Source organism: Sus scrofa, chromosome 15 (assembly GCF_054392235.1).
Source record: "Sus scrofa isolate SSC_HxYL_T2T_F1_AM1 chromosome 15, Sscrofa_HxYL_maternal_Yorkshire_Landrace_v2.0, whole genome shotgun sequence".
Lineage (NCBI taxonomy): Eukaryota > Metazoa > Chordata > Mammalia > Artiodactyla > Suidae > Sus > Sus scrofa.
Window position 1 is genome coordinate 78,330,105 of NC_139397.1, and position 19,028 is coordinate 78,349,132.

Genomic DNA, 19,028 nt, shown 5'->3' on the forward strand with positions numbered 1-19,028 from the left:
ATAAAACAATTTAATTTCATAAAAGAGGAAAACTATGCCATACATTTATTTTAGCAATAATAAGGAAATCTTTTTTTAAAATGTTTAAAGAAAATACAGCCATTTTCATATTCTTTTTAGAATTGCCCATTTCTAAATATTCACACTTCTTGGACAACTATGTCCTGAAGAAACTCATTTCATTTACTACCACCATTTTTTTTTTTAAAGTGTTGCAGATACAGCAAATGCCTTTGGGGATAAATGTTCAGTTATAACCCCAGTAAACACCCACCCTTCTCTTTCTTTTTCCCCAGAATAAAAGGTCCTGTTTTACTAAGTTCTTCTCTCCTAACATGCCTGAGAGTTCCTGAAAAATGCTTACGTATTCCACCAAATCAGCCTCTTTGTCATTATGTTCTCAGCCAGCCTTTCATTTCTAATCTTCTGCTCTATTCCTTAGAGATGACATTTGGCACCACAAGATACCTTTTCCAGGGTGCAAATGGCATTCTGGAGGCTTTTGACCACAACTTGAGCTTAGATTTAACTCAGCAGAAAGCAGATAAAAACAGACCATGATATTTAAGAAAAATGTTATGAAGCCTTTGAGGATCAGGAGAGATCTAAAATGCAGGGGTAAAAAGCTTCAACTAGATACTGGGCATCACAGCTTCTAGAGTCTAGGATTTCTCCAGACCAAAAATAGTTCCAGCCTACTTTTCCTCTGTAGGACTGTTGTTGCCATATTTTCATATACCAGACTTCTCCGACTTTTCCAACTCTCTGGGGATCAGTAAGAAGAAAATCAGTAGTGTACCCCTCACCCACTGTCTCAGCCAACCTTTGGTGCACTTCTTAACTTTATAATGACAGTTTTGCCCCCAGGTTACAAGTTTTTGACATCAACGTACTGAACACTTTACTCTTTATTATGACAAATCTCTGCATTCCACCATATAGTGAGGTTTTGATTTTTACATACCGTAACACATAGCCTCACTGGAGAGAAAGATTGATTTTCCCCTCCAAAGAGAATTTAAGTCTTCTCCAAAACATAAACTGGGGAAACTCACTTCTGGCCATGACAGAATAACTGTGACTAGATCTGCCTTCTATATTAAAAAAGAAAACTAGAAAAACAAAGAAAATATAAAAAATAATTGTTTTCAGAGATTGGGCAGTGCAGCAATATGATTCTGAGATAAGAGAAACATGTAAGATTACCTCTAGTACATAATCGGAATTTGAGGATGATGACATTTCCTCCACTGCTAATAAGCTTCACATTCTGTAAAGAATGTTCAAAACTTTTTGAAGACTTTTTCATATTAGGGACATAATAGAAATGATAAACTGAAAAAATAATAGTGTATCAGTATTTATGAAGACAGAAATTACTTTAGAAATTTTAGGCAGAAAGGAATTTGACACAGGGAATTAGTGTCTGTGTCACACTTGGAGGGACTGCGAAAGTGTTTGGAGAAAGCCACTACTGGATTTTAGGAAAGAATCTGTGCATATCCACTGTTGATGACCCCAGCAATTTCTAGCATGAAAATGATATTCAGTAGGATGTTCAGTAGTTTTCACAACTGTCCATTGCTTCACAAGATCAATGATGGTGTCTACTTCTCTTTCTCTTTCTCAGTCTTGAACAAGGACCTTTCATTGGTAGAACTCTGATGGTAGTAGGGAAAAAATGCAGTTCCAAATTTTCTGACTGCTGTAAATACAGGAAAGTAGAGATAATCTGACACAATAAACAGGCAAATTGTAAGACATCTTATTCATACAACAAATATTTTAAGTACCTATTTGTAATATGCAAAGCACAACATCAGGCTGTGTGTGAGAGAAGTCTTAGATAAATTGATACCTGCCCTCAAAAAAAATTAGAATTCAGAAGCAAAGATTAGAATTGTCACAAATACTACAGTTGAGGGAAGTCTATGGTTGGTGCCAAATCTGTAATGTAAAATAAAAATGATCAGAAAATAGAGAAAGCACCTATGGAGGTCCAAATTTTATGTTGTTCGATTAGTTTCCTAGTATTTAAGTTAATATTTTTTTAGTAGTTCTGTGCTGCAAGAAACATTTGCCATAAAATAAATAAATCTCCATTTAATTAAATATAATGCACTGTAAGTGACATGTTTTCCTTACAGTCATTGAGCCACTGGTGGCCACTGAGTTTGCAGATGAACAGTAACTTGATGGAGTTTTCTCCATCCAGAGTCTGGACCTCAGCTAATCACATGGAGAAACCTCTCTTTGTCAATTCCATCAGGGATTAGTATGTCCAAAGTCTGACTCACACTAAGCAACACATAACAAGCAAATGTACAGCAGAAGGCCAATGTTTTAATTTACCATCCCCCAGATCACCGATACTGGTTGTATTAAAAGGGCATAGATTTTTGATAGGATGAGCTAGTGCCCAAGAGTCAGTTCAAGGCTACCCACTCCTGGGACCCAGTTGTATACCTGCTGAGGCAATAGATCTTTTTGTGGACAACATACCCACTGAATAGACAGAGAAAGCCCCCCAAGTCCTGGCCCTAGAGCAGTGTATTGGACTACTGACAAATTCTTATGCAGCAATATGCTTCCTCCTCTTATGCCTAACACTACATTTGTGTTTGTGATTGCCATAGGCCTGGAATCATTTCCCAAATTTTCATCTATGGCTCCTCAGTTTTTATTTTTGATTGGCATTGCCTATTTAGTTTTTGGTGACACCCTGGACTTTATAAAATATCTCCCATTGTGGGTTAACTCTACAGATGGCTTATTGTGTTAATTTGTTTGATTCTTCTTAACTACAATTTAAGCAGTCAATATTTCCAACTGGTCTCCAAATGCTAAGAGTGCACCTCGATCACCATTTGAAAATATGGATACTTTGACTACAGTTAATACAGACAGTTAATATTCATGCTTATAACCATTTAAATAGCTTCTGAATATTTTGGAATTATTTTTAATACAGGTTCTGAAACATTCCAAAGCTTCTTTGTATTTTTTCATAAGTGGAACACACACATTGCTTTTTAACAGTCATGCAGATGTCAAAAATTGCTCTCATTACTCATAGAAGAGTGACACCATATTGTAAAACATTATTTTTATCTCAGGAAAGGTTTAAAAACAATTTCATTCTGATCCCCAGCCTCTTATTCTACTTAAACTCTCCTTTCATATGTAGTAATGTAGATTTCTATTTTAAGTTACTAACAGTTTGTGATTTTTGTCCCTTTCTCTATTTGCAATGATAATTGGCTAATTAGAGAGTTGATCATTCACAAAAAAAAAAAGAAAAAACACAGCACTGTGGAGAAGCTGGCTTTGGATATGCAAATGTTCTTATGTATCAAAAGGGATTATTTTTAATGTTTTTTCCTAAAAACCCAAGTGTTATTTCTTTTTCTTGTCTTCACTTCTGAAAGGTCATCAAAGATATTTTTTTAAATACACTATAAAAACCCCCTGTGATTAATTTGTTTTATGAACTTTGTACTTTTATGTTTGTATACATTTAAAAATGTTCCACTATCATTTATTTATGCATAAAATCTTGGCTCAACCAAGTATGGCATCAAGATTCAGTTTCACCTTTACATGTGGTCATTAGCACATTGAGTTTTTAAGAATTATAGAATATCTTTTATTTATTTATTTATTTATTTTGTCTTTTTGTTGTTGTTGTTGTTGTTGCTATTTCTTGGGCCGCTCCCACAGCATATGGAGGTTCCCAGGCTAGGGGTTGAATCGGAGCTGTAGCCACCGGCCTACGCCAGAGCCACAGCAACACGGGATCCGAGCCGCGTCTGCAACCTACACCACAGCTCATGGCAACGCTGGATCGTTAACCCACTGAGCAAGGGCAGGGACCGAACCCGCAACCTCATGGTTCCTAGTCAGATTCATTAACCACTGCGCCACGACGGGAACTCCAGAATATCTTTTAGAATGGGAAAAGTAAGGAATATAGATTTGGAATATACTTTTTGCAAACTAAATAGGGAACTAAATGGAACCATGTCTCTCTCTTGGACCCATGATTCTGGTGCAGTATAAAACTTTTTTTTTTTTAATGAAGCAGGAGGAGTTCCCATCATGGTGCGGTGGAAACAAATCCTACTAGGAACCATGAGGTTTCGGGTTTGATCCCTGGCCTCACTCAGTGGGTTAAGGATCCGGCATTGCCATGAGCTGTGGTGTAGGTTGCAGACTCAGCTCAGGTCTGGCGATCTGGCGTTGCTGTGGCTCTGGCATAGGCTGGTGGCTGCAGTTCTGATTCGACCCCTAGCCAGGGAACCTCCATATGCCGTGGGTGCAGCCCTAAAAGGACAAAAGACCAATAAATAAATAAATAAATAAATAAATTTAAATGAGGCAGGAAATACAGCAAATCCAAGGTCTTTGAAACCAATAATTTTGCAAATAATTTCTTCTGTTTCTTTCTTAATTTCCTCCAAGTAACTTTTGTACATAAGCATCTATTAATCTTAAGGAAATATTAGCTTTGGATAACAAGTAGCCAAGGTAAGAAGTGAGCCTATGACTGGCTAGCTGATCTAAAGTTTCAGTTCTTAATCCCTTTGCTATAATCGAGCCCTGCTATGGATCATTTACCACAATGGGAGACAAAAAGAAATATACGTAACAATATTTAAGGAGTGTACTCTCATTTGGAAAGAATTACACTTCTCAGAGTTCAGCTTTTTTTAGAACAGATTGAGATAAATGTTAAACTGATTAAATGTTAAACTGATTAGCTTTCTCTCCTTATTTGTCCATAGGAGCCCCTTCTAAGAAATCCCTTCTATGTGGAAGGTCACATCACATGACTCAGCCATTTTAGCAACAGTTTTTTTTTTGGATCATGATGGGCATCTAATCTATAGTAACCTACATAAAGACTGGTTTATGGCTAGAAAAATTCTAGCCCAGAGCTTCATTCCATAGGGATGGTGATGATGATTTGGGTTTAATCTCATAGTCTTTCTGAAAGTTTGATTGGACAGGTATTGAGAGATAGTGTAAGTCAGTTGCCCAAGCAGAAATATCTTGATACAGGGGCAGAATCTAAAAGACAACTAGAAAGAAGCAGAAATAGAGAGTTACCAAGTCAAACATAATGGTGAATCTATAGGAGACATCAACACATTTTTGCTGCTTGAAGGGTCTTTAATTATAACCTGGTAGTTAGAGCTGCCTAGAAGGATAAGGACTATCTAGGAGAGGAGGGAAATCAAGTCAGCTAATAAGAAATCAAGTTCACGAACTCCTGCCCACCTCCTCCTTTAATTCTCCTGACAAATGTTCCCATTGGATCCAGCATCCTGGGTTTGATCTCCAGCTGCATTACTTATTGACTTTGTCTTAAGCAAATTTTCTATTCCTTTGGGACAATTTATCCATCTATAAAATGAACAGGACAGATATTATGTGTTAGTTCCTGGCAAATGGTAGATCTTCTAGAAACATTACCTGAATTTGCATGTAAAAGAAGCAGTTGTGCATTGGGGCTCCTGTTCAACTTTAGGCTCTGTTCCTACTTATTCTGTCCTTTCTCTCCTCTCTCATATCTCCATCTCTCATTTTTCCTTATAATGAGAATAGAAGGAACCTCAGTCACATATCCATCAATTCCATCACCTACCACACTGTCCACTTAAATTTTATTGAAGACTATTGAACTCTTTTGAATCACTTTTGAAAGACACTAAACAGAAGGATGCAAGTGAACCCAATATACCCCACGTTTCCTTTTATTAAATTCCTAGTCATCCTTTAAACTTATTTCCAAGAACATTTTTTTCTTACGACTCCTACCCAGATTATTTATCATGTTGACATTGTCCCTTATACCATAATTCTTGGTGAGGCTATCTTGTCACCCCATCAAGGCGGCAGTTCTGAGGGCAGAAACAGTGTATTACTTATTTTGGCACCTCTAGAAGTAAGTAACACAGTACCTGAAACATAGAAATTATTCAATAAATATTTGGATTGGAATGCAATATGCTGAGCCATGGGGCAGGATGCTTGAACAGAAGAAATCACTGAATTGAAGGCAGAGGGAAATACTTGCACTGGATTTGCTGATTTCAGGCCTTGCATCTCTCTTGGGTGTGAAAATTTACCTTTATTGTGAGTGTGTGGCTGCTTTGCCACAGCCCAGAAGTGCAGGTGCAGATATTAACATCGAGCAGATTTGCACAAGCAAGAAGTCTTCAATTTGTCATGAAAAGCTAGGATTCCAAGAAGGGAGGTGATAAGTTGAAAAATTAGGGGGAAATATGTTGTAAGAAGAATCTGGCACACCCCTTCCCCACCTCCATATTAATGAAATAGAAAGAGTGGGGGAAGGAAATGTTATGCTACACGTTGGCAGGAAAATTGTGTGTGTCCTGTGAGCAGATGAACATGGGACTGCGAACAGGAAGCTGATTATTCCAACACATTATATTTCTCACTGGAAATATCATCCTGGAGGAAAAGTCCAATATTTCTAACTTTTGAAGCACCTACTGCTCTGTCTACATTATCTTGGGCTTAGAGATAAGACCTTGGAGGAAGGACATTTAAAAATAAGGTGGATAGATATTTATTACAGTCATGATTCACTTCAACACTGACCTCCACTTACCACCATCACCGTTTTCTGGGAATTCCCTATCTTTGTCTTCCTCTCCAAGCAGCTAGTAAGAGTAACATTTTTATATAATCTGTCTAATACAAAGTACTCCCTCTTCCCTACTACTGCTCAATCACATTTGATTGTCTCAGAAGTAGGAACTGAAGCAATCTAATCAGAATCTTTCTAAAATTGGGGTTAAAAAAGAATGAAATAATGCCATTTTTAGCAACAGGGGTGGACATAGAGATTAGCATATTAAGTGAAGTAAACCAGAGAAGGACAAATGTCATATGATAGCACTCATGTATGGAATCTAAAAAATGATACAACTGAACTTATGTATAAAACAGAAATAGACTCACGGGCATAGAAAACAAACTTATGGTTACTAAAGAGGAAAGAAGGATAAATTGGGAGTTTGGGATTAACATATACACTACTATGTATAAAATAGGTAAACAAGGACTTACTATATAGCACAGGGAACTGTACTCAATATCTTGCAATAACCTGTGATCGAAAAGAATCTGAAAAATAATGTATACATGCAAAACTGAATCACTTTTCTGTATATCTGACACTGACACACATCGTAAATTAACTGTGTGTCAATAAAAAACTTGGAATTGTGATAAGAGAAAATTCAGTCTATAATGTAAAAGTTGGGGAATTTCTTTCAGCCGTATTTCCCATTTTATGGACAAGAGAAGTAGAAAAAGCTAATGTGGGATTGAATTAATAATGAATAAGAATGAAATAGATACAAAGAAAGGAGAAAGGTGGAGAGAGGGAAATATTTGAATCCTTGGTTCCAAAGTTTTCCTTGGGACTATTTGTTTTTCATTCCTTGACCTGTGAGACACTCCCACATCCTTAAAAATAGCTCTTTCCCCGCTTAAAGAAAGCTGTTTGTTTTATGTTAAATATAGTCAAATGAATCTTAAATATTTCAGTTTCAGCTCATATTAGAATCAGCTTGTCTGAGAATGGCTCAAGCAACCCCCTCTCATCTTTAAAATGGAACAGTTGCATGTCTACCCCAAACTAAAAACATAATCAAAGCTAGCATTAAATGCAAACCTGTAAAGATTATTTGAGCTGAGCCATTAAAAAATAAAAGTCAAAGGTAAGAGTTGCAAAGGTTTTTCAAACAAGAAATAATGTTTAATAAATCACAGCAGCAAAAAATATCATGCAGTAAGTAAAAGCAGTCACCTTCATCAATCAATAAAACAAGTTTTGTGGGTTTTTTTATTTTGTTAAATTCCACAACAGTAGCTTAAAAAAAAAAAAAAGATTTGTGTTTAAAGCTCTGCTGTGCAGTGGCCTCTCCAGTTCTCGCATGGAGGGTGGCATTTTTAAAAAGGTAAGGCACAGGTGTGCATCATTTGAAATGGGATTCATTAACAGGTTGTATTATTTTACTCAGCCTCTATGGAACATCACCATGGACTGATGAGCTGTCTCACTTCGGGCTGAGGGAGGCACATCAACAAAAGTTTTCAAAGGAAAAAGCTGTGTGGTTAGGAACCTACACGGTGTGCCCCACGCCAGCTGATTTATCCAGCTGGACAGGGGAAAAGATGATCTTTTCTTAATATCAATGCATTTTCAGTGTGATAGAGCATCACGTCCAGTTACTAACCCCACTAAATTACTTGGCAAGGGCTGGACCCTATTTTTCTTTGGGGGAAAAAAGTACCAGTGCAATAAGATAATTTGTAGATCTGGGCTTCTAATATACAATAATTCTGACCATTTAAAGCAGTTTTTCTAGGAAATATTTTATAGTTAGAGAAATAGTTTTTGACATTTTGGGGGGAAAAGAACAATGGGCCGTTTACAGGTCTACACAGCAGATTAATGAATCTAATTGAGTCTGTAGGGAAATGTTTCAGTTTAACTACTGGAACTAATTTATACATTCACTACATCGTAATAAGTCAATTTAAGTTTCTGGAAATAAAACTGGATATCCTGGGTATAGATTTGAACTATAAATTTCTGCAAGAAAGGAGTCTGTGTGTTCATTATACATTGTAAAATTACCATATGGACCTGTCAACACTTCTTAGCACAGCTTTGTAATAATGTCATTTAGTTTAACATTGTAATGTGCCAACTGAATTAATGTGTATGACACAAAGCATGCCTCCCTCCCAACCTCTGCTTCTGGGGAGCTGTGCAACTTTTAAAGATTTTTCTCAAGGCAAGAGCCTCCTGCATTTGCATAGAGAACTTCAACATGAAGATTGAGTATAATCACATTTCCTGGGAGCTGCTGAAAGCAAGCTACAAGCCTCTGACACCTAAACTTTCCAGAAAATATGCAGTCTCTACAAATAGGAGTAAATCTTTACCTGAGAAACCTTACTTTACAACCAACACCAATTTGCACCTAGATAGCAATAGCTTTCTTTATTAATTTTTTAAATAGTGTCAAACCCTTAAAGAGAGTTGAGAAAACATTCTACACATGTAACACTTGGTGTTACTTTATTACTCAAAATATTCCTCTCAATCTGGATATTTATAACACCAATAGAAAAACATCTTCCATCCAGATATCACAGACCATGACATAATATAACCCTGTGGAAAAACAGTCAAACAAAATGAGAAATGGGAGAAAAAGAATTGCTAACATTGACTGTGTGTAAAATCATGACACGTAAATCTGATTTGATTCTCATCACCCACTTTGTAGATAAGGAAACTGAGGCTGAGAAATGGGGTAGTTTCTCAGAGCTCCTTATACATAGGAAAACTTGGATTTGAACAGATATGTCTAAGGCCAGAGCCAGAGTTCTTAACCAATATGCTATACTCTCTATCCAGAACAGTAATGATTACTAACTCCTATATAGAGGTGGCCCTGCCCCAGATAATTAAATCTTTTGACTCGTTTATCCTCGTGACAACCACATAAGCTATTATTATTATACCAATTTTATAGATGAAGAAACTGAGAACAGAGAGAGTGTCTAACTATCTCAAAGTCACACTGCTGGTTAAGAGGCAGAGCAAGGATTTGAACCAAGGCAAACTGACCTCAGGATTCAATTTTCTTCACAACTACCATATAGATGTAGTTACCCCCCTGGTTTTCTTAGTCAAAGCGTGGATTTCATACCTTATGTTTGATCATAAGAGCTTCATGGGTTGTCTGCATAAAACTTGGGCCATAACCATTCTTTGGGTTAAGGCAATGCCCTGAAAAAATTCCTTTTCCCTTAGAAAAGCAATGCACTGTCATATAAACATTTATGAACATGCTAAGATAGATGAGTTGATCTGATAAACTAGCTGCCATTATGCAGAATTCAATCTCAAGGGAGGGAACCTATTCAGTCTTTGATACAGAAAAAAGTTTCATAAAACGCCCTGGTGCTCCCAGAAATAGCCATTGCCTGATCAGGAGTGAAACTAAGGTGGGTGCTGAATAGATGGGCCCACATTGTACCATAAGGAAAAAGGATTCCTAAGGAGGAAAACCGTTTGCCTCAGACTTGGACTTTAGTCCAGCCTGACACACCCAAATGCCAGAAATGGGATGACCAAAGAAATTTGACTTTTTAGCAGAAATTTTCTTTCTTGGTTTCAGACCAGGCTTTCCCTTGGCCTGGTCATTCTCTTTCCACTCAGTTCCTACCACTTAGACTAGATACTTGAACTTCCATTTTCTTGATTTTGATCCTTGGTGCTCTGGGACTGACTCCTCCCTCACTTTCTCTGATGATTTGTGCCTAACTCCAGTCTCCATGATCTAAATCATGCTGCCATTGATAGTGCCTTGCAAGGGAAGAGCCCGGACCCTTTAATGAAAGCTCAGAGGGATTTCCTGTTGTGGCTCAGCAGAAATGAGTCTGACTAGAATCCATGAGGATGCCGCGGATTTAATTCCCGGCCCCCCTCAGTAGGTGGCGATCTGGCATTGCTGTGAGCTATGGTGTAGGTCATAGATGTGGCTTGGATCCCAGGTTTCTGTGTCTCTGACATTGGCCAGTAGCTGTAGCTCTGATTCGACCCCTAGCCTGGGAACTTCCATATGCCGCAGGTGTGCCCTAAAAATAAGAAAAAGAAAAAGAAAGCTCAGAGGCCCTGAAGTCAGCTGTGTAGTTCACTGATTGGAAGTCTCATAACTGTGGTTGACTATGGCTATGATGACAGTTGTAAGAGCAAAAACAACAGTGCTCCCCTTCCTCTTACTACCCCCACCTCCAGTACCCTTCTCATTATTTATATTTGTCCTCTAAACAACTGTATGGGAAGATCCTTTGTCAAATCTTGTGGGATCCCTTACCACTCATTCAATATTGATGGCTATTTGCTTCCTTATAGGAAGATAATAGAATAAACATACTGTGACTATTAAGCAAGTTGAATCAAAATCTGGGAGTGCTTCCCAGTAGAGAACTTACCTTTACAAAAGTCCTGTAACTAGGTCTCTATTTACCCAAAAATTCTATTTAGTTGCTCTTTCCTGTTATCGTGAAAAATTATAAAGAAACCCAATTCTTGGAGTCTACAATGAGATAACAAAGATTGGATGACACCATTTATTCCACTTTGAGTGAGGTGGAGTTATAATTGTATACTTTCAGACACCATCATTTATGCTCTCAAAAAAGAGAAAAGGGGAAATAAAACTCCCTACTTATGAGTAGTCACTTGTGAAGCCCGCAGTGGTTGATGCTGAGTTGAGGCCAAACCTCACTGAGCAAGGCCAGGGATTGACCCTGCATCCTCATGGATGCTAGTCAGATTCATTCCACTGAGCCATGACAGGAACTCCTAAAAACCTGATTTCTTTGGCTGCCCAGGCCATGTAAAGTCTGGCCCCTACCACCTTCAGCCACAACTGGCTCTTGCTGTAGCTACCTGGGTCTTCCTCTGGTTCCTTGAATGCACAAGGCATTTGCACACCCTCTTTCTTCTGCCTGGAAAGCCACCCTTTACTCCCCCAAAGCCTTGCCTCATTTTGTCCTATTTACTCATTTCTTAGCTAACAGCCCACCTCCTCCTAGACACCCTCTCTGATCAACAGCCTTGAGAGAGTTAGGGCCCTCATTACATCCTCTCAGAGTACTGGGTACTTTACCTTACTCGAATATGGCTAAAGCCAAGTGAACTCTGTGGTTCAGATCTGTTCCTCAAACATCCACAAGAAAAAAATGACACCAGCCATAATCCGAAAGCACTGAAAAGAATTCCAGGATAGTGAAACACCACACAATAGCAATGCTTTCTTATTGGCCTCTGTTTCTCACGTTCTGAAACATCTGTGTTACTGGCTTTAAAAGAAAGTATGGAGGAGTTCCCATTGTGGCTCAGAAGTAATGAACCAGACTAGTATCCATGAGGATGTGCGTTCCATCCCTGGCCTTGCTTGGTGGGTTAAGGATCCCAATGTGTTGCCATGAGCTGTAGTGTGTGTCGAAGACGAGGCTTGGATCCTGCCTTGCTGTGGCTGTGGCAGCTACAGCTCTGATTTGACCCCTAGTCTGGGAACTTGCATATGCCATAGGTGTGGCCCTAAAAAGACGCCCCCCCCCCCCAAAAGGAAGTATGGAAAGGTTCCATACTTCCATAACCACCCTTAACTGAAGCAGATATAATTCCTTTGAGAGTTGAACTTCCCATATGGCTCATGTTTAAAAACCGCAACACTAAGTGTAGGTCTAATAAGTTATCTGAGTGATTTACTCAGGTTGAGAAGTCATTAGTCCCAAAGCTCATGTCAGAGCTTAGTTTTCTACATTGATCAGCGGTGGAGCATCAGCCTCAATTCCTTTTCCCTCTAACCTTACCAGGCATTGGTATTGTCTTGGGCTATGCAATTCACAATGAAGCAAGTATTGATAATTATCTCACAAATTTAGGCAGTCCAAATCTAGATCATGAGGATTCCAAATTGGATATTTTGGTCTTGAATTAAGTTCCAAAAACATAAAATAATCACTTTCATTGGGAAGCACTGACCTGGTTCTATCAACGATTGCAAAAAGTTTGAGAAAAATGATAATACTATTTCATTTTTAAAAATTTGTATTCTCTTTCACCAGTTTCAGAAAGGTGCATGTGTCTCTTTTGTCTTATGATGATAGAGAGAAATGTAAAGGGTCATTCTCCTTCCCTTGATTACACTTGCACTTTTCCATCCAACCTTTCCTACTTCTGCCTACCCCCTGCCTTCAGTATATGCCTAGATTTTTCATTTAGATGAAATGTAATTTGTTCAAATTGTCCTTTCCAAACTTTTAAGAATCCTGTCTAGTATATGAGGCAATACATGACTTTAAAATACTTAGCATTTGTGTAAGGCTGCTCATCTTCAATGCACTTTAGAAATATTATCTAATTAATTAATTAGTTCCTGATTACAAGGGGGTAGAAGTTCAAGGAGAAAATTGACAACATTTCTCCACCTTTATAAAGAAAATCTTGCTTATATTAGAGAATACTGTTTCTTGCAAGTAATCTGTATTATCATAAAAAGTGTATATATGCCCTTTGCTGGGACTAGGTATAATAATCATTAAAAATGAATAATAGTAGTAATAATACTAGTATAAATACAGCAATATTTTGTAAGGTCAATACATATTTGTTAGACTTTGTGCTCCTTAAGTGTAGGAACTGGGTCTTGTTCTTTGTGTTTCGACACCTACTACAGACTCTGGCACAGAAAATATAAATACATTAATTTATATATAGGTAAGGAAGTTGAATTTATAAGCTTTATTTCATAGTGATAAGTGAGATGAGAGTCAATACAAAACAGAATTACTCCATATAAAAAGAAAAGTAAGCAGTTTAACAGGGTGGTTAATTTTCTGACCAGGAAGTCATATCTACATGCCATTAAACTTCAGGACGAAAACTAAAAGAAAAAAAGGACCAGATATGAACATAATCTGTCTGTGTGAGGAGAACAGCTTTTGATGTCATTTTGTACAAAGAGCAATCTAATTCATTCAAACAAAGGCTCAGATATGTTTTCTTAGAATCATTACCCTGATATTGTAACAGTTGAATTAGTTGAGAGCACAGTCCTTCCTCATCCGATGCCAAACAGCCAGATATTTCAAATTGACCTTTTAGTTTTACACATGAGTTCCTGATCTGAGATAGGCACAAAACTAGGCTGTCCACACACACAAATGGTACAATTTTTGAAGACCAAATTATATCTTTGGCGATAGAAGTAAAATGATTTAAATTTTTAAAATTTAAAGATAATTTCATAATTTTGTATACCAAATCATCATCTAAGATTTACACTTCCTTTTCTGGACAGAGAAGTTTCCGTTTCTTCTCTGTTTTTGAGCAAAACCAAACCAAAAACTGATAATTTATTCCAGTATATAATAGCTAAGAAATGTGATCAAAATGATTGAAAAACAAGCTAGAAATATGGATTTGTGAGCTAATTATAAGATTAACATATACATATAGGAATAGAAAAATAGGTGTTAAATCCAGCAGTGCCACAGTAGTTTTTAAGCTTTTTTTTTCTTTTTTTGGGGGTATCTGACCTCCTTGAAACACTGATAAAATTTCTAAAAACTTTTCTGAGAAACAGTAATAGAAAAGTAATACACACAATGTTTTGCGCTTATTTCAGGAAAGTCACACCTTAGGAAGCCCATGTCTGGGCTTTGTGGAGCCCCTTGGAAGATGGTGGAGGACCATTGACAGATGTTGAGACATCCAGAGAAAAAGGTCTAGGACAGTAGAGTAGTTCATATTTGCATATGTTAAAAGTTTCATATGTCAATTAACATTGAGTCAGAATGTTCCAGCATGTAGCTGGAAAATCAGAAGCTAGAGAAAGAGAAATTGGGGCTAAAAGTGGAAATTTTTGGTTGTACACAGAGACGATGACTGCAAATATGAGAGTGAATGAAATCAGCAAGGGAGAAAATATACGATTAAGAAAGAAAATGTGGTTGTAAAGATGGTGAAATGTCTGCTTGTTAGGGGTGTGAGAAAGAACAAATGAAAGGAAAAAGCAAATCCAGAGACCAAAGATGTAGAAGGAAAGAAAAGAAGATCAGTTTCTTATCAGGAGAAATTCAAGCAGCGAGCAGTCAACAGCATCTAAGCTTAAGAAAAATAAATATTGAGGACTGATCATTTAGTTTGGTGACTAAGATATCCAGATCAGACTGGGAGGTGTCAGTAACTAGATTTTTAGGGATTAAAAAGAGAAGGGGAGAAAGCATGAAAAGGCAGAGAAGCCACCATATCGAGAAATTTTATAGTAAAGTAAAAGGAGAAAGGAAGGTAGACAATGCTCATTATATACGTAATTTTACGACTGAATTCAGAGGACTTCAGGGAGCAGCGAAATAATGAGCAGGTGACTTCCCCTCCCCGCCTGCCCCGAACTTCCCTTTTCCTATCCAATTGTTGTCTCTCTCGTTTTCTGCTTCTCCTGAGGCGTTAGAAAAAGATAGGTTGACTGCAGGATTTAGCAAAACCAGTTGCTCCTGTTTTCGACAGAGAGATATTATACTGACACTATGAATTGCTTTAAAAAACATTAGCCAAAAAAAGAAAAAAAAATTAAGGTATCTTTGACCCTAAACAGAGAGACCTCCACAGTCATAGGGAAGTTTCACCTGCCTGGAGAATAAGCCTGGATGATATGGACTGACTGCGAGTGTTTACAAGCAGTGCAAATGCTGTGAGACCTGTCTGTGGAGACAATCTTGAGCAGAGGACTAGCGAAGTTCCTAAAACCCTACCTCACTGAATTTGTTGAATAGGCTAATTCTCACAAATGGATAGGCTTTAAGATATTATTGTGAGATTTTTATCCAATTGCATAAATCTATGTATGGATGTAGGTTCAGATTTGTACAGTGAATATGACAGAAAAAGACAGACATTTTCATCTAGTGATTTTTATGTGCATTTTAAATCATTGTTTAGTATATATATCTCTCAATAAAATAGCATGCTGAAATGGAGAAATTTGTGGCAATAAAACATAAAGTCAAGCTATTATGTTACTAGCTCCAGAGCAGAATACCTTAGATATTTAAATTTGTGCAGAGAGAGTTATGTGTAAACTCTTTGGCCAAGGCTACCACATATGAAATTGAAAAGACAACATCTATGTATGAGTGAATAGAGAAGTTTAGAATTTTATATTTAACAATTACCTCTTTATAATATACACGCAGGATAATTACTGAAATGTTAAGTATTTTTTTGTGTGTGTCTTTTTTTTTAGGGCCGTACCCATGCCATATGGAGTTTCTCAGACTAGGGGTTGAATTGGAGCTGTAGCTGCTGGCCTACACCACCATCCATAGCAACTTGGGATCCAAGCCACATCTGCGACCTACACCACAGCTCATGGCAAGCTGGATCCTTAACCCACTGAGCAAGGCCAGGGATCGAACCTGTGTCCTCATGGATAATAGATTCATTCCGCTGAGCCATGACGGGAACTCCCGATTTTTTTAATTCAAATACAGAATGCCAGGGTATTGCAATGGTGTATGCATATATTCACCCTTAAAACAATTTCGAATACTTACATGTTTGATAAAATTCTTTGCCTACATATTTGGTTACCCCATATAACTGAACATTAATTGTATTGCTGTAAACTTGATTTCTTTTAAACTCTAAGAGTAAAGAGTTCCCATTGTGGCTCAGTGAATTAAGAACCCAACTAGTATCCATGAGGACACAGGTTCAATCCTTGGCCTTGCTCAGTGGATTAAGGATCTGGCATTGCCACAAGCTGTGGTCTAGGTGGCAGATGCAAGTTGGATCTTGTGTTGCTGTAGCATAGGCCAGCAGCTGCAGCTCCTATTCAACCCTTGGCCTGGGAACTTCCATATGCTGCAGGTGCAGCCCTAAAAAGGCAATAAAATAAACTCCAAGAGTGATAACATAGTAGAATGCACACACACACACACACACACACACACACACACACACACACACACACACACTCACTCACACACATAGATCATAGAATCAGAGCATTTACAAGCCATAAGGGAATTTTGAGCATGTTTCTTTAACTCTCGCCTTGAGTTAGCAGACATGACACTAAGTTCACAGGTAAGTCTTTGGCCCCAGTCCAGTGTGAAAAATCTTGTGAGTACTTTGACTTGCAGGCTCAGAATCTACCTACTTTCTCCTATATTACTCTCCTTTATCATTTCACAAATATCCTCCGTACATGTCTCACTTTTTGGCTTAGCATATCATGTCCACATGCATTACTTTCCCTTTCACCTAAAGAGAGTCAGTATTCCTTCAGACACAGCCCACAGGCAAAAATACACAAGGGTCCAACCTCATGATATTAATCTAGGCCCCTTTTCCTTGAGATGATTCTCTTCACAGATGGAGATGGCTTATTGGTTTCAAAATCAATACTGTAATGAAAAGAACTGATTCTCTCTCTTTTTAATTTTATTTGGCTGTGCCGGCGACATGTGGAGGTGTCTGGGCCAGGGATTGAACCTCGCCATGGCAGCAACGTGAGTCACAGTAGTGATAAAACCGGATTTTTAACCGGTTGCCCCACAAGAGAACTCTAAGAACTGATTTTTTGTATTATTTCTGTCCTGGTCCTATGTCTATTGGATTCATTAAAAAAAAAAAAGAAAGAAAGCATCACATGATTTTATATGCACTCTTTGAGGTTTGTACAAAGTTTCTGAAACATTATCAATAACACTGTCACATGCACAACACAAGGTTTCTGGCAGAATGTGTATCCAGTGGGTCTCCTAAAGGCATGGTGCAAGATGTCATTGAAGCCAGTGCAAGGTGTCACTGAAGAGCTAGGGTGAAGCGGGAACAACTGTGTCTCATCATTCACTGCCTAAATAAAGAGAGAGCAGATAAGATTCACTTCTTCCTTGATTTTAACCCAGGGTAAATATTCAAAGAAACTGTTCTATTTCTTCTTTTCCTAAGAAAGGATTAAGACTCCATTGCTGTAAAAGATGCCTGGGATCTCCCCTGAGATAAAACCACATATGACATTAGGCTAATATAGGAGAACTCTTTACAGTTCCAAAGTACTTTAAAATGCAGTACCTTGCTTACATTGTATCTAAGTGTTTGGGAATTTTGAAAAGTAAGAGTAAAATGGAAATTTTATAAGTTCATAAATCTAACATATACTTTCTTTGGTTTGTCGTTGTTGTTAACTGTTATTTCCAATTCTAAATCTCCTTGTACTGTGCTGTGCTGGCAGTTTTTAGCCTGCATGTAGAATATAGTGCCTACAATTAGGGACTATTATGGCCCAATAGGAAGGGTTATTTAAAAAAAAAAAAAAATGGTTAGAGGATCGTAAGCTCAAATGCATGCTTTGTCACCAGCATGCCACTGTCATTTGCCAATGGGTCTCTTTCCTAGCTATCCTCAAGGGTATTAAATATTTTAATATTTTCCCTAGATACCCTAATCTCAAGATCTCTCAAAATGTGAGAATAGTTTGTGAGGCTGGGTCTTAGAGAAATTTACATTTTGTCTTCCCTTTCTACCTGTGAGCCTCTTTGATTGAAATCTCCCTTATGATGTCATCTAGATCAGCTCAAGTTAAACATTAGACAGTTCCATCTGTGTCCACAGTCACCCATAAATATGGGAAATTGCCATCCATCTGCCTCCCTGAGCTCTCACTTTGTTCCCATCTTGGTTACTTTCTTCTCATGTAGCCACAAGGGATATTAATTCTCTCCTCCCTCTAAGAAATGTGAAGGAAACAGAGTCTATGCTAGCTCGTGTTCCCGAGAGAGGGATGTTATAGACGTGGCATATTTCATTGTGCTGTTGTTTACATGTATTTCACAAATTCTCTAACAACACCTTCACATTTCAATGAATATGTTGTTTAACTTCCTGACTTGGATTTACTATTAATCATTTTAATTCAAGTATGATTCATCAGTTATTCTACACATTTCCCAAATGTATTTTTCTCTTAATGACAGAAAAATGTTATCAATTCAGGGATGCTTTTTAGATTCAGCGACTTTTGGTTCTATTTTCTGCATTAATAAATGATGTCATTGACTATTAACTAATGTTACCAAGGGTTAACTATTTGTTTTAGCCCCTTTTTGACTTTGGAGGAAAACAGTTTACTTTTTAGTAAAACAATGCCAGGATGATTTTAAACCAGAGAAAGTGCAAACAAGAAATTTAAAGATCTGAAGCAATTGAAATTATTTCTTTATCACATTCCAGGGGCATTTCTGTATGAAATTCTGGTAGTAATTAGTGAGTTTAAAAATAACATCATGATTCAGATCATTCTGTAAGTATGACAAAGATTCAGAATAGCTGTCAAAATTAAGAAGAAAACCAGTATGCCAGTGAATTTCAAAAAGGATTACTTAAAATCGATTTT